Source organism: Paroedura picta, chromosome 7 (assembly GCF_049243985.1).
Source record: "Paroedura picta isolate Pp20150507F chromosome 7, Ppicta_v3.0, whole genome shotgun sequence".
Lineage (NCBI taxonomy): Eukaryota > Metazoa > Chordata > Lepidosauria > Squamata > Gekkonidae > Paroedura > Paroedura picta.
Genome location: NC_135375.1, coordinates 34983859 through 35006867, shown reverse-complemented (window position 1 = coordinate 35006867; position 23009 = coordinate 34983859).

Genomic DNA, 23009 nt, shown 5'->3' with positions numbered 1-23009 from the left:
AGAAGACTGTCATGTCTTTCTGGTACGGAATAAACATTATTGCCATCTGTGCAAGTATTACAAGTGAACTTAAAATGTGGGAGAAGAGAGATGTATATTTTTAAATAGTAAATACAAAAGAATAGGATTTATAACAGGTTATAGTTTGTGTTTTTTTTTTAGTCTTCAAGGCAATAAATTTGTATGTTTTTCCATCTGTTCCACAGAGATAAGGCTGATTCATGAACTATTTTTAGAACTTTTTAAAAAGGCCTGGACATTTCTAATATGTCAGTCACATTATTTACTGTGGCACGGAATTGGAATTTATAGCTGGTTATTAAAATGTCCGTACAGTATCTCCATCACAGCTTGATCCTACATTATTTTTTTATTGCCAGCTATTTTTTATTCCCCCCCAAAATTGAATTTGAAAGATGGGGGCTGTACATTTGATGACCTGCTTGTATTTATCAAGGACACTGCAGCGAAACCCAACTGCACAGGAAATCCCATTAGAACTTGCTGGACTTCTGGTTGGAAGGAGTTCGTTAACCTGTCACTCACGTCACTGGCTTTGAATGCACTCCGCTCCGTAGTAAATGCCTCTTCTCTGAGAAGTCTGGCTTCATAAAAGTGGCAGTGGTCCTTGATGGACTCAGCAGAGGATAGGAAAGAAAACACGGCTCTGAATGCCACACATTGATTGCTGCAAATTGAGTGTAGGACGAAGAGTGTACGCTGTATCCCTGCTCTGAAAGAACGTGTTACAGAACTGAGCATCTATTCATAGCTACTGGACAACTTCCAAGTCATGAGCACAAATTTACTTGTATCATCTTTGCAGGGCGGAATTGTGGTCCCCTGGGCCTGCTTGCCCTTTGATTTGAGAAAACTGTTTATTTGTTTAGGCCTGTAATGATATTATCCACAGGGCTAGAGCCGCAGAGAGAGGATCAGGCATTCCTGGAGGAGAAACTTTGCGTCTGATTACCCTGACAGCCTTTTGTGACACAAGCCAACAGTGGCTTTTGTTTGTTGTTATTCTCTCTGCAGAGGTTTCTTTTTCTCTCTTGCAAAATAGAGAGGGGTTTCTTCTGGAAGGAAGCAAAGCAAAATCCGAGGCTGTCATCCATAGACTCATGAGTCAGAATGTTTCTGCTTTGGGGTTTGTTTGTTTCTTTCAAAAAGGAACCACTCTTTACTGCCTGATCTACAATCCAGTTAAGGATGATGATGAAGAGTTAGTTTTTATATCCTGCTTTTCACTAACCAAAGGAGTCTCAAAGTGGCTTACAAGGTCACCTAGCCAGCTGGATGTGGAGGAGGAGCAGGGAATCAAACCTGATTCTCCAGATCAGGGACTGCTCCTGTTAACCATTACACCATGAGACAACCAGTTGAAAAACATAACTTGGAAACGTTACCCATTTCAGTGTATCCTGCCATTCTGCTCATGGAGACTAAGGAATAGTGGGACAAGTAATCTTTTCTTAAGGACATTATTCATCAGAGAGCCAGTTTGGTGTAGTGGTTAGGAGTGCGGACTTCTAATCTGGCATGCTGGGTTTGAATCTGCACTCCCCCACATGCAGCCAGCTGGGAGACCTTGGGCTCGCCACAGCACTGATAAAACTGTTCTGACCGAGCAGGAATATCAGGGCTCTCTCAGCCTCACCTACCTCACAGGGTGTCTGTTGTGGGGAGAGGAAAAGGAAGGTGACTGTAAGCCGCTTTGAGCCTCCTTCGGGTAGAGAAAAGTGGCATATAAGTACCAACTCTTCTTCATTTGTCATAGATTGCATTGCAATTCTAAACATGTTTACTCAGAAATAAATTCCACTGAATTGAATGAGGTTTGTTCCCCAGACAGGTGCACAGGATGGCAGCTTCAGACCCAGGGGTTCCTTCAAGGTGTCTTGGGCATGGTATGTTCTTCCACTTCCACAAGTCACAGTAGCAGAGAAATGCAAGAGCACATCTTCATATGGTGATTGTTGTGGTAAACAGGTCCAACCATCCTTCAAGTAGCCTTCCTCCAGCCTAAGGGGCCAGGATCCAGCTTACATGCCTCTTTGGCTTCCTCCAATGCAAGAACCACTGAAGTTGGAGAAGGTTCCTTAGGGTGAAGGAAAGCTTCAAACTTGAGCCAAAAACGAAAGGTGGGGTATAAATCTTTAAACAAAAAGCAGAGCAGTAGGAGCCATCCCACTGTGGCTCATTCTTTACTTCCTGCAACAACATATTAACTCACACACATATGTTTTAAAATACCCATGGGCCAAGATTTCCAGATACATATTCACGGGTATTTAAAGATGAATGTGTTCATCAGATCCACACATTCAGGGTTTTCTGTAAGAAACACACATGTAACACTATAATACAGCAATTGGAACATGCCACAACACAGTGTCCCCTAGAACAGGGGCATTTGCTGGCAGGGGCTCATGGGAATTGTAGTCCATAGACATCTGGAGGACCACAGGTTGACTACCCCTGCCCTAGAATTCTTTTGGGAGCTGATGAGGGGCAGAATCACACTCAAATAAAGGCATCCTCCTAAGCACATGTGATCCATGAAGATCACTCCAAAGAGGCCATCTTTTGCTCTGATGGGCAAACACCCAGTTCTGAGGATTAATGATAATTCTGCTGGGCTGAATTGGAAAGAAGAGATCTAAACTTGCTCTCGGTTCATAGAATGCTGAGCGTGGAAAGGGAGAGGCGAAAAGAAATGCTGAGATGTTCAATGTACCGTTTCAACACTACCCCCTCCTGCTGCAAAAAAGATCTACATTGCCGTGTGCTTCCCTTTGTGTCTGCTGGAGGGGGGGGGGTTGATGGGAGAGCAAGACAGATTTTTAATGAGAATCAGACTTTTCCGCTGTGCAATTTATATCTAAACATCCCTTCAAGGGTCTTTAACAAGTCTATAAACAGTCTCAGAGTTGCCAAAAATCATTTACAAATAAAGCTTTCCCAGATCTGCACCCAATCTGAGCAAAGAGTACAATGCTTTTCTTTTCTTTCTCTCCCCCCACCCCCGTTTTAATAAATATTTAGCTACGGGGAGGGGTGGGGGGAAAGGCCAAGGGTAACAAAGAACATTGGTTGTTTAGATTGCCTGGCCCAAGCTAGAACTCCCTCTTTGCAGCTGACCAGTGCTCCATATAGGTTAATTTCCACATGGAGCTGTAGAAATTCTATCCCTGGTTTGTGAAGTTTGAGTCAGCCAAAGCATGTTAATCTGTTTAGCATGTGTGCTTCGTGGAGGAGCGAGACCACCACCAGGCAAGAGAAGCAGCAGCAGCCCCAGTCCTTGGGGGCGGTTAATAAAGAGTTGAAGAGAAAGATGTTTATCAAGAGTTCAGGTGGGTCGCCCTGTCCGTCTGAAGCAGCAGGACGAACCTGGGAGTCCAGTGACACCTTTAAAACCAACAAAGTTAAATTCTGAGGGTAAGCTTGTGTGTGCGTGCGTGTGCACACATGAAGTCTCATATATCTTGAATAAAACGTTGTTGGTCTTAAAGGTTCCACTGGACACCCAGCTTTGCTGTAAATAGTCCCCTTTGTGAGCTGGGGGGGGCATGTTTAAGGCTTCCATCCTCTCAGAAAACTGAGCAGGCTCTTGAGTGCTTACAGCAGGAGCCACACCCCCAAGTGCCAAGGGACAGAGCAGAGCAGAGTGGGCGGGGAGGCGACATGATTGAGGAGGTGTTAGAAACTGCTGCTGCCAGCGATCCCCCTGTGGAGGCTTAGGCCCAAACACTCAGCACGGAGACATTTGCCCGGGAGAAGCACCCTCGGGTAAGAGATGTATAGACAAATCCCACCCACTTGCTCTTAGCAGATTTTATACTAACAGTGCAGAGAGTTTATTTTCTCCATTTATGCCTCCCTCCCCCCTTGGGACCCACATTGGCTTCCGACGTTTTCTCCTTCTGCATTTTAAAAAATGACCAGGTTCCCATGGCAGGGTGGGATTCTGAAATGGGACCTTTCAGATCCTAATCAAACATTCATAGGTTCATTAGTGACAAAGTCACCATTTTTAACCAGCATTAAGAAGAGTTGGTTTTTATATCCCGCTTTTCACTGCCTGAAGGCATCTCAAAGTGGCTTACAATCTCCTTCCCTTTCTCTCCCTGCAAGGGAGGTGAGGCTGAGAGCTCTGGCAGGACTGCTTGGTGAGAACAGTGCTATCAGGCTGTGACAAGTCCCAGGTTACCCAGCTGGCTGCAGGTGGAGGAGCAGGGAATCAAACCTTGCTCCCCAGATAAGTAACCACTGCTCTTAAGCACTACACCATGCTGGCTCTCACCTTCTTTCGCCAATTCAGATGCCTGGGTCCCCTTTGCCACTATGACCAGTGGATGTCTTCCAAACGTCATTTGAAATTACAAGAGCCTCACAGAACTACCATCCCAGAGTTCCTTGGAGTCTGTTGCAGTTGAAAACAGGCTTGAAATTAATTCAAAGTATATTATAGACTAGGGGTGGCCGAAATGTGGCATGGTGCTGGCAGGGCTCATGGTAATTATAGTCCATGGGCATCTGGAGAGCCACAGCTTGGCCATCCCTCAAGACCTTTGCTAGTGGGTCGTCAAATAAATAGTTCCAAGTGAATGCAGTAATGCAGAATTAAAATTTCATATTCCACCAGTTCCAGTCAAATAAGCAAGGTCATGTGTGTCCATGCCATACATTTAAGCTACTTTTGAGATTCTTTAACAATTAGCTTGGCTCCCACACATGTGCAATTGGGGTTCTAAAGAGCTAGAGACCTTTAATACAAACATTTCAGGAAATTCCCTCTGCTCATCAGGCAATGACTGTTTAAAGTTGTGATTCAGGGGTGCTCAAAATGAACAACGAGGGATGAGCAACGAATCCTTTGGGTCTTGGCTGTCAACCTCCAACTTTCCCTCCCTTCCCCTCTCTCCCTGTCCCTCCTGCAGAGTTAAACACTTAAAGCATTTTACCTTAATCAAAATATTTGCTGATGAGTATTTATTTTTATAAGCTCTGGCTTTTGGCTTTAACCTTCCTTTTAAACAATATAGACTGCAGTATTAATTTGTTGTAAAACCGAATGTGGTTAGGATTATTCTGCTCTGACTCTGGAGATCAATCACTGGTGAGGATATCTCCATTAGAGTAAAATAAGCAGTTAGAAGCACATCTCTCGGCATTCGACTGCATAACTTGCCATGCCCGAAGCACATGTGCCCCAAAGCAAACAAAGCAGGGGGAGCTTTTGGAGCAATCGGGGCCTCCTCCTTCATCGTGTCTCCAAGACAGCCAGGAAACAAAGGCTTAAGCAAATCTAGGCCATTCAGGGGTACCAAACAGGGTTGCCAACTGCCTGGAGGAGAAATCTATCCTGTCCCCTTAATAGAGACTTGATGGGGTGTTATGTACCAGCTGATGTAATTTACCTCCATGCCACGAAAAACTTTCTCTGTCTGTTTCCACACATTAAGCCTCTATTAAAGAGACTGGGTCTTTTCAGGCGGATCTATTGGCACCTCTAGTCCCAAATGGACTGGAAGTTCTTTAGAACGTTGATGAAATGATTCAAACTCTAAAAGTTCTTCCGACTTCCAGTTTACTGCTGCAACTTTTTCAGCCTGTCTGTCCAAGTTTCCCTGTCTGCTTTTCCATTGGCCCCACAGGCAGCCCAGAAAAAAAACCAAAAACCACATACCCACATGACTTTAATCCAGCCTGCCACCTTCCATGGTATGCCTTTGGTGATACAGTTTTTATTTAATGTTTTATCTCACCTTTCAGACAAAGCTGTCTCTCAAAGGGACTCACAGCAATTAATGGGCAAGAAACAATGCTGATGGAAGGCACTATAGATATAAATAAGAGTTAGACAAACATGACCAAACCCACAAGCGGAGGGGGAAGTAGAGAAAGGAAATAATTTGACAAAACCAGAACAAAGTGGTGAATTGCTAGCAGGCACTTAGATCCAGTTAAAGCCGGCTAATCTTTCCATTCTGGGTGTTCTTGCTTGGAGCGGGGAACCCCCACTCTTACCAGTGGTCTACAGGTCTTTGACTGGGGGCAGGAGCCAGGGCCTTTTCAGTTGTTGCCCCACTTCGTTCTTCATAAGGCATCTGGTCACAAGGCATCTGACAGCGTGAACTTGGATGCCTGCTCTTTTTTTGGTGATTTTTGTTCGTCCTAAGCTGAGCTATGTTGTGGCATTTGTTTTGGATTTTACTTTGGATCAACGCAGCTACCCATAAACTCTAATTATAGTAAAACACATTAAAATAAAACACAGTCCAGTCCAAAGCTCATTGGAATTTCCAACCTGTACAAAAGCTGAAAGTCTTCTGGAATACACTTCAAAAAATGATATCCTGAAGGACAAAGGAACAGGTTTGGTCTCCTTAGGGAGAGGCTGCTTTGGAAGAGTTACCACAGCAGAAAAAGTTTTGCATCTTGTCACCATCTACCTAACTCTGGATGCATGGCCTTGTCCCTTTGGGCATCTGGATGGATGCTGGACAAGTCAGACCACAGGTCTGATCCAGCAGAACACTTCTTATGTTCACTTACGTCACCAAATAAAACCCACATATAAAAGCCAGGAATATTATTCCTTGAGGAGCTCTGATCCAGTGAGAAAACAGATGATCACTTGTTGCTTTAAAGGAGTTTTATGGATACCACAGACCACCCAAGAGACAAATAAGTGGATTTGAGATCAAATCAAGCCTGAACTCTCACTAGAAAGAGAGCCAGTTTGGTGTAGTGGTTAGGAGTGCGAACTTTTAATCTGGCATGCCGGGTTCGATTCTGCGCTCCCCCACATGCAGCCAGCTGGGTGACCTTGGGCTCGCCACGGCACTGATAAAACTGTTCTGACCGAGCAGTGATATCAGGGCTCTCTCAGCCTCACCCACCCCACAGGGTGTCTGTTGTGGGGAGAGGAATGGGAAGGCGACTGTAAGCCGCTTTGAGCCTCCTTCGGGTAGGGAAAAGCAGCATATAAGAACCAACTCTTCTTCTTCTTCTAGAAGCTTAAATGACTTGACTGAGACTGTCATATTTTGGTGACATTATAAAAATACAAACATCACTGGAAAAGACAATTACATTATGAAAAGATGGAGGCAGCAAGAAAAGAAGAAAGATCCAACATGAAATGGATTGACTCAGGAAAGGAAGCCGCAGCCTCCCAGCTTGCAAGACCTGAGAAAGGCTGCTCCTGATAGGACATTTTGGAGGACATTAATTCATAGGGTCACCCTAAGTCGGAAGCACACACACACTAGACTTGTAGTGTGTAGCATCATGCTGGGCAGAAAGGTACCCTGCTTATGGTCCCAGTGGTAGGCCTGGTGAAATACAGTTGAGTGCATGGACAAAGCCTGAAGCCAATTTGCTCCAGATGGACTAAAGCAAATGAGGGCAAATGAGTTTTAGATTACAATCTGTACCTTGTACGCTTCCAAAATATAACTGTACATTACCTAAGGGTTAAATTTGCAACAACAAAGAGAGAGAAAATTCTGACAAATTGTACCCTAAGAAAACAGAAGAATAATTGCTAACCGATGGCTACTGGAACAGTTTTTCACTTAATTCCTCTTCCTTCTGTCTAGTCTTGGGGGGTAAAAATGAGGAGAGCTATTATGAAGATTCCATCTTGTGTCAAAGTTGGAACTGGTGGACTATAAAACTAATGTTGGCAAAGCAAGATCCAAATGAAAGATCTGCAGCAAATTGGACCTCAAGCATCTGTCAACAGATGTAAAGGTTTAATCAAGTATCACCCAGTCCATTGAGGCTTCAGTGGTTTAGCTCTCAATAGCACCAAATTATATCTTTTTTCTTTCTATATCAAACTACTATAATACAGTGGACACATCCAGTATCCAAACCTGAAATAGTTCCTCTGGATTCCTTGATTCCAGACCTTGTGGCCAGATGATGACCCATTAAAAAAAAAAACTGAAGACATTAGTAGGGTTAGATCTCAGTCCTGTCTTCACTCTAGACTTCTGTTAATATAGCTGACCTCAGACTCTGCCCTTACTCTCCTAAGGTCCATGTTTGCATAAAGGAAGTGACAGATTGTGCACATCAATTTCACTCTGTCAGGTAGAGACAGATGAAATAGCAAGATAGATCTCTGCTACTTATATGTTTATTACAAAGAACAGCTTTACACTGGGAAAGGGTGCAAACCACAATACACTCAGAATGAGAGGGGGGAGGGAAATCTCATTAATTATAGAGGCTCAGGGCTGCACTTTAAACCCAATTATAATTTGTCATAATGCAATCCTAAATACTTTACATGGAGCATACTTGGCAGAAAATAAGTCCCCTTGGATTGAGTGGAACTTCAAGAGAAAACAGGGCCAGGGCCAGGCCTGAGCTGCAAGTCTGTTTATTTCGATAGAGCTTACGTGCATATATACATCGGTCTACGAAAGAAGCTTAAGAGTGCTCCTGATGCTGGGCAAAACCCATTCCAATTAAGCTATCAGACATAACAATGAACATAGTTTACATCCAACTACTGTAATATGTAGACGGACAGTGGAAATGAAGCCATCTATGGAACTTTTTGGAGGTCCCGGTGTGAGCAAAAGGCTGTCTTCGTATTACAGCTGAGCAAACAACAGACTGAACGCGTGCTCTGGTAAGGCCAGTTCCATTAACTTCAAAGAGGATATCACTGGAATGAAATATTAACAAGATCTCATATTTGAGTTTTACAAATAAAGAACATCATGATTAAAAGTCAAGACCACACTAGCTCTCTTGACGGAACAGCTTGGGTGCTACAGAAAATGAGGGGCGGAATCCACCAGAGCTCCAGGGCATTGAAAAATATAGGTTGATGCCCTGACACACGTGCAGTATCTGCTGTGCAAAAGGATGACATGTTTGCCGATGGGAAAGAGATTTTCTTGATCAGTGCTGGAAGAGATACTGAACAGTGTTTGAGTCCATTGGCTCCTTTAAGACCAACAAGGTATTAAATTTGTACAATGGGCTTTTCTGCTAGTATCTTAAATACTAGCAGAAAAGCCCATTGTACAAAAATTACAATGGTCTTGAGTCTCCCCCCCTATCCAACCAGCTCCAAGGCCTGGTAAGGCCACGGCAGGGCTGCTCGGGGCGGCGGTAAACTCTGACAGGGGATCCCTGCCTCCTTAACTTATTTTATTGTTTATAACTGGTGTAATGTTTGTAAACCACCTCGAGTTTGTCAAGGAGAAAGGAGTCTTCCAGCAAATGAGTTAATAAAAATTTTCCCCAGAGCCAGCTTGGTTAGGAATGTCAACTTCTAACCTGGTGACGTGCATTTAATTTTGCACTCCCCCACATGCAGCCAGCTGGGTGACCTTGGGCTCCCCACTATCTCACAGTCTGTTGTGAGGAGAGGAAAAGGAAGGTGATAGTATGCTACTTTGAGACTCCTTCGCGGAGAGAAAAGCAGCATATAAGAACCAAATCTTCTTCTTCTATTCAAACTGGCAGTATCTGGTCATATTAGTGTCAAGGTCACTCAAGCAACAAGTGGAGAAACCATAAGCAGCTAACAGAGAGCATTCTTCTTGAAACTTTTCAGTGGGACCTCAGCAGGGAAAGAAATGTTTGAGTGCCCAGTCATTAAACTTTGGGAGATCATTGCTGTACCAGAAATAAGTCACCATAAACCAGGGGTAGTCAAACTGTGGCTCTCCAGATGTCCATGGACTACAATCCCCATGAGCCCCTACCAGCAAATGCTGGCAGGGGCTCATGGGAATTGTAGTCCATGGACATCTGGAGAGCCGCAGTTTGACTACCCCTGCAAACCCTTGCTTAAGTCTTTGCAGTTTTGATCTTCAACCACTTGTCACAGCCACAAGCTGATCAATGAAAGCCCCTAGCTCCAAATGAAATTGCAGAGGTCATCCCCTTACAGGATATTCCCTGCATTGTGCAAGGGGTTGGACTAGATGACCCTGGAGGTCCCTTCCAACTCCATAGTTCTATGAGTCTATCCCTCCTTGGAAGCTTGAACTGAATGCAGATTTGTGTTGAATTCTCCCATGAACTTAGTTTAATTTTGATAATACCTGATATTGGCATAAAATGAAATGAAACAATCATCTCTAAACTGTTCTCACAAAATTCATCTACAGTTGCCGGGCATTCCGAATGTTTAGGGAAGCAAGGAAAAGAGTACGTTTGCCCAGTAAATTGCAAAAATCAAACTAATTTCCAGTTAGAAATTGTCTTTCTATAATGGAAGCGTTGAAAATTGTATTTGAACTCATATATTCCAAAAAAAACAGACAATTAAATTTATAAGCATTGAAATAACAGAAGCTTAAAATATTTAGAACATGTTCCTGGAGAAAATAACATAATCCTGGGCACATGGGAGCACATGGTTTGCTTCAAACATGTTTCATTTTGTCATTGCAATGAGTGTGCAGTATTTCTCTTTGGGTGCAAGAGTGATTGATGTCCTTGGAAGAGCCGCTTGTAAGAACATGCCAGTTGCCAAAGCAAACACGTTGGAGGGAAGCGGGCGGGAGGGAGAGCTCGGTACTCCTTGGAGGAGATCTTGGTTTGGGGAGTTCACGAAGAGGTGAGACAGCTAGCTGCAGAACAAATACAAACACTCTGCACACTTCATCTAAATAAATTATATACACAATCTGGCCTTCAGTAGTTATTAACAGAGCATTGACTACCACCCTTCCCTCCTGCCCCTATAGAATGCAGGCAGAAAGCCAGCTTGTGCTCCGGTAGTGATTTACAACTCTTTGCTTCTTGTGAATGGATCCATTTCTACTTAAGATCTCTACCATTTTATTTTCCCCCCAAGCTGTTGATGCCATTCCAAAGCAAAATGACCTGGCTTCCTTCCGTCCTGATGGTCCAGTACTGGTTTGCATTATTAAATTTTGCAAGTGCTGGATTGAACACGCCAAAGGAAACATTCGCCAAGTGCGTTGATCCATGTTCCTTTTTAAAAGCCAGTCGCAAAAAACTTGTGTTTAAAAGGTGGAATGTGAGGCTGTTTGGATCTTTATTTTGGATCAGGCCCCCTTTGCAATATCCACTGAGCGAAGAAGAGGGCCAGCTGTGTGTGCCCCACGGTCAGAAACCGAGTGACCACCAGGCACAGGGTCTTCGCTGCCGTGGTGCCTCCGCTCCAGCAGCACTCCCTTCTCACAACTGCTTATCTGGAGTTGATCTAATTCTACATTTTGGGCAAACAAAACCATTTTTTGCCCAGACTTTCTGTTCCTTATTCTACTCGTTGATTCCACACACACACACACACAAATTTACTTGGATTCATTTTTAACTGTTTTTAAACCCCCTGCAACATACAGGTGCCCTTCCCAAAGTGCAGGACCGGGAGCTCCCTTTCTTCTGCCCCCTGCAGCACCCAGGGAAGCCGAAGGCCGAGGCCGGCCGGCCTGCCCGGGGGGGGGGGAGCTGGGGGCTGGGCCAGGCGGGGTCTCTGCTCCGCCCGCCCCTTCCGAACCAGACCAATCCTCGGGCGGGCCCTTCTTCGGCGCCAGGGAAGCGCCTTCCGCGGAGCGCCTTGGGCCGGCCTGGCCGGGAAGACGCAGCCCGGGGGCAGCAGGGACGCCGCTTGTGGGCGCGGCCCTCTCCGGCCCTGGCCCACCGCTCCACCCGCTTCTCGTCCGCACTGGGCACGGCGGCGGGGTCCCCGCGTGGCTTTTCCCGCCCGCCCGCCTGCCTGCCCGGCCGCTCCAGCCGCCGCCTCTTCGCGCCCAAGGGAACTCCGCTGACTCGGCCCGGAACCCAGGGGGCCTCGCAGGCGGAGTGCGCCTGCGCGCGAAAGCTCAGCACGCGCACAAACCCACACCCACACCCATGACGCTTGGCCAGTCTTCAAATAATCAATCTTTATTTTTCTAGCCCGCCCTTCCAATACTGCTCAAGGCGTGTGATAACATCATTAAACACAATACTTAAGATTATACCATAACTTGATCTCGTTTTCCCCAACAGCAGACGGGGGGGGGGGGTGTCCTGAGTCCCCTGGGCCCAGACTGTGTTCCGGCGACCCCCCCTCCCTTCACCATGCTGCGCGGGGCAGGGGGGCTTGCTCCCAGGGTGACTATGAGCTGCCCGGCACAGCATCAAACCCCTTCGAGCCGGCGTCGTTGCAGAGGGCTTGTGGCTGAGCTCCGCTTCCGCTTTGCCTTCCTAGTCGAACGCTTTCGCCTCTTTCCTTCCGGCGGCTTTTTTCCTTTCCCGAATATTCGTCTCCTGCGGGACAGGAAAATCTGCTTTGAAAGTGCATTATCTGTTGTGTGCAGAGTAGGCCCTGGGCTCTTGGACTCGCTGTCCAACTCAGGCAAACGACGGGAGGGCCGATCCTGCACAAGGGGCCCTCCTGCCGATGCGAGCCTCACGCTCTGTCCGTCCCGCCCGAGGGGCCTGGCTGGCAACGGTCTCGGGCAGGCCTCCTGGTCTTCCGCTGGCGAATCGCTGGGCTCGGGCGGCAGTCACCGGGTGGGGAGCGCAACCGCTGTTGGCGCTTCCTTCAGTTCTTCTAGAGAAGTAGAAGCGCCGGGCAAGGAAGCCAACCTGTCTAGAGGGCCTGTCGAGATGATTCGCCCTCCGTCAAAGAGGGCGTCTGCCCAAGATTAGTGGGAAGTTGGACGTGGCCGATTCCCTGGTGGCCTTGGAAGCCGCTTGGCTTCAGTATGACTGTTTACGCGCTGGAGGTTTCATGCCAGGCTGCAGGCTGGAGTTTTAGTCCTGGCAGGTTCTCCACATCTTCCTGCACCCACACCGGGGAGCATTTGGCCCAGTGTGCCTCATCCACCGATTTGTGCTCTTGAATGGGAGCTGGGGCACTGAAGTTCCCAGTGCATAAACGGTCTATGAAGATCTGGGGCAAACGTGGTGCGAATTACTATTAAACGTGGGGAACCAGCACAAGATGGGGGGGGGGGCTATACCGCAACCTCCCCTCAAATCTCTCTCGCAGCCACCGTTAAACGCCCTGAAAGATCCTGCCGGGGAGACCACGGGCGAAAGGCGCAAGCCTCAGGTGGTGCCCATTTGTAATTACACTCTATTGAAAGGGCGTGGAAATGGCTGAGTTCACAATCCGAATGCGGCCCGTGTGCAATGGCCGCGCAATGCCGGTGGGGGGGGGGGATGCTAAGAACATTCAGGGCAGCGGGTAAGCCCTGGCCCTCCGGCTCCGCTGGGCTGTGCAGACAGAGGGCAGCCCATTTACCAACTGCGGGCGAAATCCTCTTCGGGCGCTGGGCTTTCAAGCCATGCTCTCCTGCGCCGTGTCGGTCAGTCGCCTCTTCATTCCGCCCCTGCTCTGAGGAGCTCCAGAAGGTGGCCCCGAGTTTTCGCTTGCTTTGCTCGAGGAAACTCGCCTGTGGAAACGGCACCTTAGACAGGAAGGGACAGCGGGACTCTGCTGAAGAAGAGGTGGGGTCGCCTTGCCCCGAGGAACAGCGCAGGGCCTGTGCAGGGGCCACTCGGCGCCTCCCTCCGCCCCTGGCAGTCCCCGTCGCCTAGTCTCTGCTTCAGGGTCACGTATTACAAAAAGGGCGCGTTTAAAAACTCGGCCCCAGAGATGCAGAGAAGGCGTTTACGAAGAGAGAAAAGTCCGACACGGGGGCTTGGACTCCGCCGTCCCGCCGTGGCAGCCAAAGTAGGGGCTAGTCATAGGTGATGGGGGGGGTTAAAAGAAAGGGGGGGCTAAAGGGACGGGTTTAGGGGCATCAGGCAGCAGAATCTGCCGGCCGAACGCTGGGCTGTGCCAGCTCCTGCGTGGCTTTATTCCTGCATGCAGAAAGCCAGCTCCTCAGAGAGAATGGCTTCACGGAGCTCTTGGCTCACTGCCTGCAAGGAAGGCGAGCCAGACGGCTGACCTCTCCGCAATTGCAGCGTGAAGGGGCCGGAGCCAGGAGTCGACGACCTCGGCCGACCGCTTCGCCCTGCCCGACGTGGACGGGCTCCTTTGTCCCCGCGGTCGCTCTGCCTCGCAGCATGGAAACGAGAGCGCCTCGGAGCTTTGGCCGGACTAGTAAAACCGGCGCGTTTTCCGGCTAAGAAGACCGCCGAACTTAGCGGCCTGGGAAATACCTCGGGGTGACAGTTCCCCTTTTAATGTGAATAATTTCTCTCTTTATCAGCCGGGCTTCAAAGGGTAGAAGAGAAGTGTGGATCACCCAGAATCCCGAGCAGGCGGAGGGCAAAGGGCCCTTCAAGGCCGCCCTCGGGGTATTCAGAAGGAGGCCTTTGTGGAAACAACGTTGCAGAGTAAACTTACTCAGGTGCCTCTGCAGAGGGAAGGACCCGCCAGGGGGTTCCGCGCGGCCGCTTCAAGGTGGCGCTGAACTCCAGCCTCGCATCCCCCGGAGGCCAGAGGGCGACTGGGCGAGTCCGAGCGGGGAGGGGGGCGCCCAAACTTGACCGCGGGCCATACGCAGTGGGTATGAGGTGGGGGGGGGACACCCACCACAAACAGGCTGCCTTGAGTGGTCAGGGGGCGCCTCCCGCTCTTGCTTTGGGGGAGAGATGTGGCTGGCGTCATGAACCCCGTGGCGGGATAGGCATGGAAATCCCAGGAACATTGCCGCGGGGGAGGGGGGGGAGGCTGTGTGGCCAAGAAAGGGGGGCACCCCCTCCGCCCGCTCCGTTTCCGTGGTGCCCCGAGGGGGGGGAGTCGGCGTGGTTGGGCTCCCCCGTAACCCCGGGCTCAGGGCGAGTTATATTTGCGCAGTGGCATCCCGCTCGGCAGATTGGTGACACTGGAGCGCGCCTCCTGGTCGTCGGAACCCTTTTCCAGGAGCCCCGCCGTGAGGACTTAAAATCTACAGGTCACCGGCAGTGACGGGAGGTCTTTACGGAGGCTGCTTCCTCCTCTTCTTCAGGTCTTGGCCCACCCGTGTTTACCTTCCCACGCCGAGGAAATCGTTCTTTCTCCCTAAGTCCTCCATGAACTACGAGGCAGCCCACTAGGTTTTCTTGCTGGTTGCTCGACAAATAGGAATATATTGAGGAGGAATTCGTTAAAAAGGAAAGGCAAATATGCATGAATGAAAGGTTGAAGAAGACAAATCGGATCGTTAATTCTGAATTGCGTTTCAAAGGAGTTGCGGCGACACTTCATTGGGGTCTGAAGTGACGAGAGGGGCACAGATGGCTGGCCACTGAATTTTGTAGCAGGAGAGGTGTTCCTTGCGCACGAAAACTTTCGCCCAGAATTGCACTTTGTCGGCCTTAAAAGGACCTGCTTGTCTCAACCTTCGTTTTGTTGCTTCAGCCCTCCGGAACCTCTCTGCACGGGGGCTGACGTTGGTTGAGGTTGGAGAAAGTAAAGAAAATAGAATTTCTGACTAGCAACACTGGTCTCTTTGGGGAGCACCAAAATTTGCTATCGGTTGGTATGTTTCAAGTCACCAGGGCGCGGCATCGGGGAAAGTTTTCAGGTAGCACTAATCGCCCTTGGGTTGACCCTCAGTGGCCACGAGGTTACCGCTATTCAGGAGCAACAGACCACTTGGACAGTCCTTCGCCCTCTACCTAGCTTAAGGTGACCAGATTTTAACATTGGTAAAGCGGGACTCTATTGACGGGGTGGGTTCTTGATTAAAAATTCTATATGGGGGTCTATATGGAGCAACAAACAGTTCCATAGAATGCGTAGAACGCAAAAATAGTATTGTAATATATATAGTTTAAATTTCAACATAGGTACAATTTGCCATGTACCTCCAAAAGTGGAACAATCTGGCCACCTTAACCTAGCTACTACCTGCCCGGGCAGGTAGGATGAGCCAGCCGCTATGGGCCGGCCAGTCCGAAGGGACGGACCACCCTGCCCTGGAGCCTCCAGCCTCCAGATTAGAGGCTCCTCCTCCCCTTAGCCATGAAACCTCAGCCCTGCTGCAAAGGACTCTGGGAACTCCATTCCACTGCGTCGCCCTGTCGGTGTGAAGGGGCAGGACAAGCCTTGAGCCCAGGGGCACCTTGAAGGCCACGAAAGGCTTGTTCAGGGCCGTAAGCGTTCCTTGCGCAGCTGCCTACTGAATCTCTCTTTGACCAGCCTTCCGGAGATACCTTGAAGGAAGCGTTGTTGGTCTCAAAGGTGCCCCTGCAGTCGGCCTTTCACCTGGGAGGGGTATGCTAAGGTCGCTCGGAGAAGGGTGAGACCGCCAGGTGTAACAGGTGAGCAAAGGCCTTTTCGTTGATGGAGTCGGCGTGGGCGCTTCCGCCAGAGCCTTCTGGTGCAAGGGTGCTGCGCGCAAGGACTGCTGAAACACCAACTGCAGACCCCGCCAAGTCTTTGGGGAAGGTGGACAGGGCTGGATGCTCTTCGGACCGATGCAGCGGCAGGAAACCTGGATGGCTGGGCAGAGGGTTTAAACGTTTCTTCCACAACCCTTGCCAGCGTAGCGCAAGGATCTTCAGGGATTATTGGGTCTATATGCAAGGAAATATTTTTTTTTAATGTGTGTGTGTGTGTGTGTTTTAAAAGGCACTCTGTTCAACAGAGCTTCTGTTAGAGTTTCGCTAAGGTGGGGGTGCTTAAAGAACGGCGAACTCTAATCTGGAGCACCGGGTGTGATTCCCCACTCCTTCAGGTGGAGCTGACTGGGTGAATTTGGGCCAGCCACAGTTCTCCTGGGACTGTTTTCACAGGGCAGTTAGAGCTCTCTCAGCCCCACCTACCTCCCAGGGTATCTCTTGTGGGGAGAGGAAGGCAAAGATATTTGTGAGCCACTGTGGTACTCTTCAGGCAGTGAAAAGCGGATTATAAAGAACCAACCGTGCTCTTCTCTTCCCTGTCATTTGGCTGAAGGCGCTGCCACCTGCAGAATTCCAGAGAGGCCCACAGGTTTGAAAAGGCTGCCCCCCCCCCCTCTGCTTTAAGCCCTTGAGCAGCATGGCCCGTTCGCTGCTTCCACGCACCACAATGAAGTTGCCAGGGCTGTGGGCTTTTTTGATTGTTTGTTTGTTTCTCCTTGATACTCACATGCCTGCTTGGCCTGGGCAGCTGGCACTTGTTGTCCTACACTGGCGCCGGGAAAACAGGCAAGGAAAAAAAGCCTTTAAATATAATCTTTCTGTATATAGCGAATCAAGCGTTACCTCTTAATGCAGGGATAGTCAACCTGTGGTCTTCCAGATGTTCATGGACTACAATTTCCTTGAGCCCCTGCCAGCGTTTGCTGGCAGGGGCTCATGGGAATTGTAGTCCATGAACATCTGGAAGACCACAGGTTGACTACCCCTGTCTTAATGGATCCAGTGAAATAACCACTTCATGAGAACATAAGATCAAGAGAGAAGCTGCGGTGGACCAAGCCAATGGCCCATCTCGTCCAACACTCTGTGCCACATAGGGCGCTCAGGAGATTCACCAGCGGGGCCAGAACTCCAGAAGCCCTCCCACTGTTGCCCCCCAAACACCAGGAATCCAGAGAGCATCTCTGCCCCATCTATAGTGTCCCACGTATATACCTTGCGGCTAATACCCACTGGTTGTTGCCCGCAGCTCAAAGCCCTCATTCAGTTACTTCCACGGACTACTTTCCAGACTCCCCATTGGCCTAAGGGACAACCGGAAACCAGAGAAGTCCCGCCTTGGGGCTGCCTCCATCTTGACGTTCACCCTCGCCGCTCGATAGCTATAATGTAAAGGGTTGGTCACTTGCAAGGGTTGGTGAATTAGATTAGAGGAAACCAAGGCATCCGCGGGCACATTGAACCGCCAATCGCGAACGTTATTTGTTCCAGAGAAACGCCTTCCTGTGTGACCCCTGGAGACTTCTCTAAATAAATGACACCCCCGCTCCCCTCCAAAACTGGCGTCCGCAATGTGAACACCACAATGATCACACAAGCGTTTGGCAACTAAACGCGGCACATCAGGGCGAGGGGAGATACGTGTTGCATTAAGGGATGCGACCCCGTCTGGACTTCCCAGCACCGCCAGCCGCTGGAAGGGAAATGGACACGCGTTCCCCTCTCTCACCTTCGCGCGGAATGAACTGGCGGGCAAGGACAAGGGACTGTATTCCGCCAGGCCACCGCGTTAGAGGCCAGACTGTGGCGAGTAGTTGTGTCTGATTCGGTCTTTATTTCAATATAGATAAGGAGCTTAGGGTTCCAGGCGTTCTGCAAACAGCATGGGCTGACATGTAGTTAATAACATCTTTTTTTTTTTTTTTTGCTGAGGTCCCCTTTTTCTAACCTAACAAGATTAAGAACATTGACCTGATGATATTTCTTTGTACATCTGGCTCTTTCCCACTCAGGGGGATTACAGCCGATCCCTAGGAAATCTTACCCTCGCGGACCCTCCCTCCTTCACGCGGAAAAGTCGTGGAGTTCCGTCTTTCAAAAGGGACCAGGCAAAACTAAGATGAAAAATGGAGAAATCTGGGACCGTCGGAGGGTCCCAAAATCTTCCCTTCCAGCTTGGTCTGTTTTTCTCTTTGGACAAAAGGTTGGGTTTATTAATATTCCTCCTCCCCCCCCCCCCCGCGCACGCCTTCTGTACTCCTGAGAGGGTGTGGAACCCCTGGGGAGGAAGGGGAAATGCTGCGTGGAAAGCCTCGCAAACTTCACAGCGAAATGGTTGGGCTGCACAGGATGTACAACCCAGGAAAGAATCTTTTCAGACTGCGGGCAAAGGGCTTCCAGGGACCCAGCCTCCGAATGTAGGGCTGGAAAGTGAAACGCCAGGAGTTCTGGGTCCGGATCGGGGCCTTCCCGAAACGACCGAGGGAGCTTGGTGCTCAAGCCATGGCTGCAGCTGCACACCGACGACCCGATGTCGACCCCATTGGGAAGGATCTAAAGTGGCCGCAGTCCCCTCCCCAGGCGGATGGAAAAAGCATTTCCCCGTGCGCCGATGATAACTATCTAATGTTCGATAAACGGGCAGATTCCGGATCAGCCTCCCAGCGCCTTCCTTCTGGACTCCCCGAGCCCTTGCGTCGGGCCTCATCCCAAAACAAGAAGGTCCTCTTGGGCGGGAGGGCGGGCGAGTCCCTGGTCTGGCAGCCAGCGCGCTCGGATGTCAAAGTCTTGCTGTCCAAAGAACTGGTAACCTTATAAACGCAGCTGGTTATTCCAGCAAGGCTCTTGGATCTACTAGACCTCTTCATGACAGGGCAGATTTGTTGGCTATTGACATGTTGCCGTTTCCTGTTTCCTCTCTCCTTATGTTTGCCGTCTGGGGACTTCCATATCAGTGTCTGAGGACGTGTGCATGCACAGGGAAGTTCGCACCTCGAATGAAACTTTGTTGGTCTTAAAGGTGACCCTGGACTCAAACTTTGTCTTGCTGCCCAAGGTTCAGCTCCGATCTGCGACATGCACTTTGCACATGCTCAAGAGACACACCTTCTAGAGGCAGCTCTGACCTGGCGGGGATCTGACCAACCCAAGCTCTGAGAAAGCGCCGGAGAGGGCGGGGAGGGAGGCCGAAGCACTGCATCTGCTGCAAGCTCCGCCCAAAGGCCTAGGATCGCTTGGGGTCCCGATCTCGCCGCCCGGCCGGCCTTTTTTGCCTGCCCTCGGCGTGTCCGGCGAAGGCCAGAAGGCAGCGTCGCCGGGGCGGGGCGGGCGGGGGTCTCTTGCCCTGCTCCTTGGAGAGATCCCTCCGGCCCCCTCTTTAAGGCGAGGTCTGGGAGGGGCGGGCGGGAGTTCCCAAACGTTTTAATCCAGCTCTTGTCAATGGCCAGAGACCAAGGCGGCCTCCACAAAGGCGTCCGCTCCCCCCCCCAGGAGGGCATTCGGGGGTCTTTTCAGCGGCCCGGAGGAGCCCTCTCGCCTGTGGGGTCCGCCGCCATCCACAGATCTCCTAATTAGCCTAATGAGCGAGGTGGCCCGAAGGAGCCGGGGCCGGGAGTGGTCTCCGGGCCGCCCGTCCGCATTTCAGAGCCGCTCGGTCTGCAGACAAAGAGGTCGCGGTGGGGCGGCCGGAGGGGGTGGCAGTGGGAGCGGCGCTGGAGAAGAAGACCGGGGCCCGGCCGACGGCGAACAGCTACCCGCGCCTGCCTTCCTTCTGGCGCCCGGCCTCTTCTTGGGTGCGCTTCTGGGCTCTTCCAAGGCAACCCAGCCGCTGGCGGAAAGTGGTGCCTGGGCCGCCGACTGGATCGGAAATCGAGGGGTTGCCTGGCAGGGACCCCGTGGCTTCCTCGGGAAACTGCGAGGGAGGGGAGCCCCCCCCCCACCCGCCGCTGCCCATAGATATGCACACGCTGCATTTTAGGATTGAAGGACATACTGTCATAGTGCAGAGGAGAGATAGGGGCCGGCCTCTGTCTGCATGGCTACCTAAAAAGAGAGAGGTGGGGGAGATTGCAAGAAGAAGGAGGATATTGCCCCTAAGAGTAGCAGTCTAGGGACAGACAGGAAAGCACATTGAATAGGTAGAAAGGTCCTGAACTCTCTGACCGATCTAACAGTCTTCTTGCTGCCCCCTTCAGGGTCTTCATCTCTTCTTCTCTCTGTACACCAGACATTGTCTTTTCCAACCGAGAGGAGCCCTCCTAGCCCGGTCCCCTAGTCCTCGGGAGTAGCAAGCAGTCTTGTCTCACCCGCAGGGGCCTCTGAGCCCCAGTCAAGGCGCTGGCCTTGGCCTACAAAGCCCCGCCTAGGTTTTGGCCTGCCTACCGGAAGAATCGCCCCTGGGGTCTCTCTCTTCTGAAGTCCTGCTTCTGCCCCCCTCCCCCGACTGAAGGGGTCTTTATGAGGGGGGGGGGGCACAGCCCAAGACAGGGCCTTTTCAGTGATGGCTCCAACAGTCCGGGAGGCCTTCCTAAGGGGACCGGTCTGTTCCCCTCGGTGGGTCTCTCTGGCCACCAGGGCAAGACCACTGTTTCTTTGGGCTGCCCCCCACTCATATTGGTCCGGCGCCCTGGGGCTGGTGCAGTAGGGGGTTATGCATTCTGGTTGAGTTATTCTTATGTTTTTGTGTTTTTCTTAGTGTCCAAAAGTTTCCTTCTTTACTGGCTTGGGGATCCTAATGGGGTGGGAAGGTATGTAACTCAAATGTAACTATAGAGAACAGAGAGTCTAGTCCTGAGTGTCGCCAGAGGCCTGGGTTTCTTTCAAAGCAGGTCTGACCGCACTCTCGTGTGGTGGGCCAGTCCCAGCCAGGGGCCCTTTCGGTACGGGGGTTGCGCCTTCCGGCGCGTCTGGGGGGTTCCGGGGCAGCCCCCTTTCGATAGCCGGCACCACAGGGCTTGCCCGGGCCTTGCTGCGGCGTTGCCGTCTGCGAGACCTGAAATCGGTGGTGGGGGGGGGAGGGGGTGCTGGAAAGAGGCCGTGAGGCTGGCTGGACGAGCGGGCCGACGTGCGCCAAGAGGAGTCCCCAGGTGAGCCGCAAAACCCGCCCCCCGAGAGGCCGCCCAGACCCGAGGGCGTCCTGCGTCCCCCTGTCGTGCCCGCTTCCCCGGAAGACTGCTTGGAAGGAGAGAGACCCCGGGCAGACCCTCCCTGGCCCCGTTCATGGCTTGGCCCGAGTCAGCGGGAAGGATCCCAAGGCGAAGGCCTGCAGCTTTCGCTTTCTGGGCGGCCCCGTTGGCACAGGCCCCCTTTAAACGCCCTCCCTTTGGGCCTGGCCCGTTACTTGGGAGTCAGACGCGGCCGGGTTTTCTTCTAAGCGGAAAGCCCCAGGACGGGGCTGCCCCTTTGTAGCCAGGTGTCCCCAGCCCTTTCCAGCCCCTTAGGAGTTCTGGCACGGGGTCACACAGCCACGCCCAGAGATCCCAAGGGCCAGGGAGAAAAGGGCGAAGGGAAGCGAGCCACTGGGAGAAAGAAGGCCAGCGCTGGGCTGGGGAGTCGTTTAGGCTGCACCGCTGGCCAGATATTCAGCGGTGAATATGAAGCCTACTTGGGCAAGAGGCCCACCTGTCACCACCCACACTCTGAAAACACTGTGGGGGGCACCAGATAGGATGTGAATGGGCCCATTGGTGCCCAGGGACATCAGGTTGGGAGGGCTGTTCTACCCGGTAATGGGACCCATCAGAACACAGCTCCAGGTGCCCCCGTGAATTCCAAGGAGAAAAGGTACACGATGCGGCAGCTTTATTTGAGAAGCGACTCTCCGGGGCAGGAGGAGGGCAGCGCAGACAGTCCATCAGCGGGGCTCTGGCGCTGCTGGACCGGCCGGTCCCGCCCGGCCCGGCTGGCTTTCGGGGCAGGAGTTCGTTCGATTCGCAGCTCGTTTCCCAGGGAGAGCCTGTCAATTCGGCGTGTTTCCGACGCCCTAAGCGTCCGCCAGGCTCCTGCAGGGGCTGCTCCTCCGGTCTTTGGCGCTCTGCCCCATTGCGAACAGCTCCGGTGTCCAGGACGACGGGAAACAAGCAGCCCGGCTTCCGTGGAGCCAGCGACCGCGGGGCTGCGGGGTGGACAGTGAGCCCTGGCTGGCCGTCAGAGCCGTTTTCCCGCCCCCCACACGAACAGAGACCCCCCCCCTCCCCCAACACACACACACACAGCGGAACCGCAACGAAAGGGGGCGGGGATGATGGATTTAAGCGGCGTCGCTTTCTGAAGGGGCGGCGGAGTTTCTGGCGGAAGCCACCAAGGGGTCTCGGGGGCCAAAAAGGCCAAAGGCTCTTCGATCATTTCCTTGGGACAGTATTTATGGCCTCGGAAAGGAATCGTATGCCAATTGCTGGCAGGGAAAGAAACGATGATCCGGAGTGGAATGCGACTAATCCCTCGGTCCTCGTCCTCGGGTTGCATAGAAGGAAGGAAGCCGGGGGTTCGGCTCATGGATCCAGCCTTCGCCGGGCCGCGGATTTGTATGAGCGCCTTAGGCCGCGAATTCCTCCCCCTCCCCCTCCCCCTCCCCCCTCCCCCTCCCCCCCCTCCCCCTCCTCCTCCCCCTCCCCCTCCCCCTTCCCCTGCTGCTCTCTCCAAAGGCCTGGCCGCTCACCCTCCCGGCGCTGGGGCCACGATTGGGGGGCCACACAGCCGGGCCCTGAGCAGATTTCGGGGCGCCCTGAACG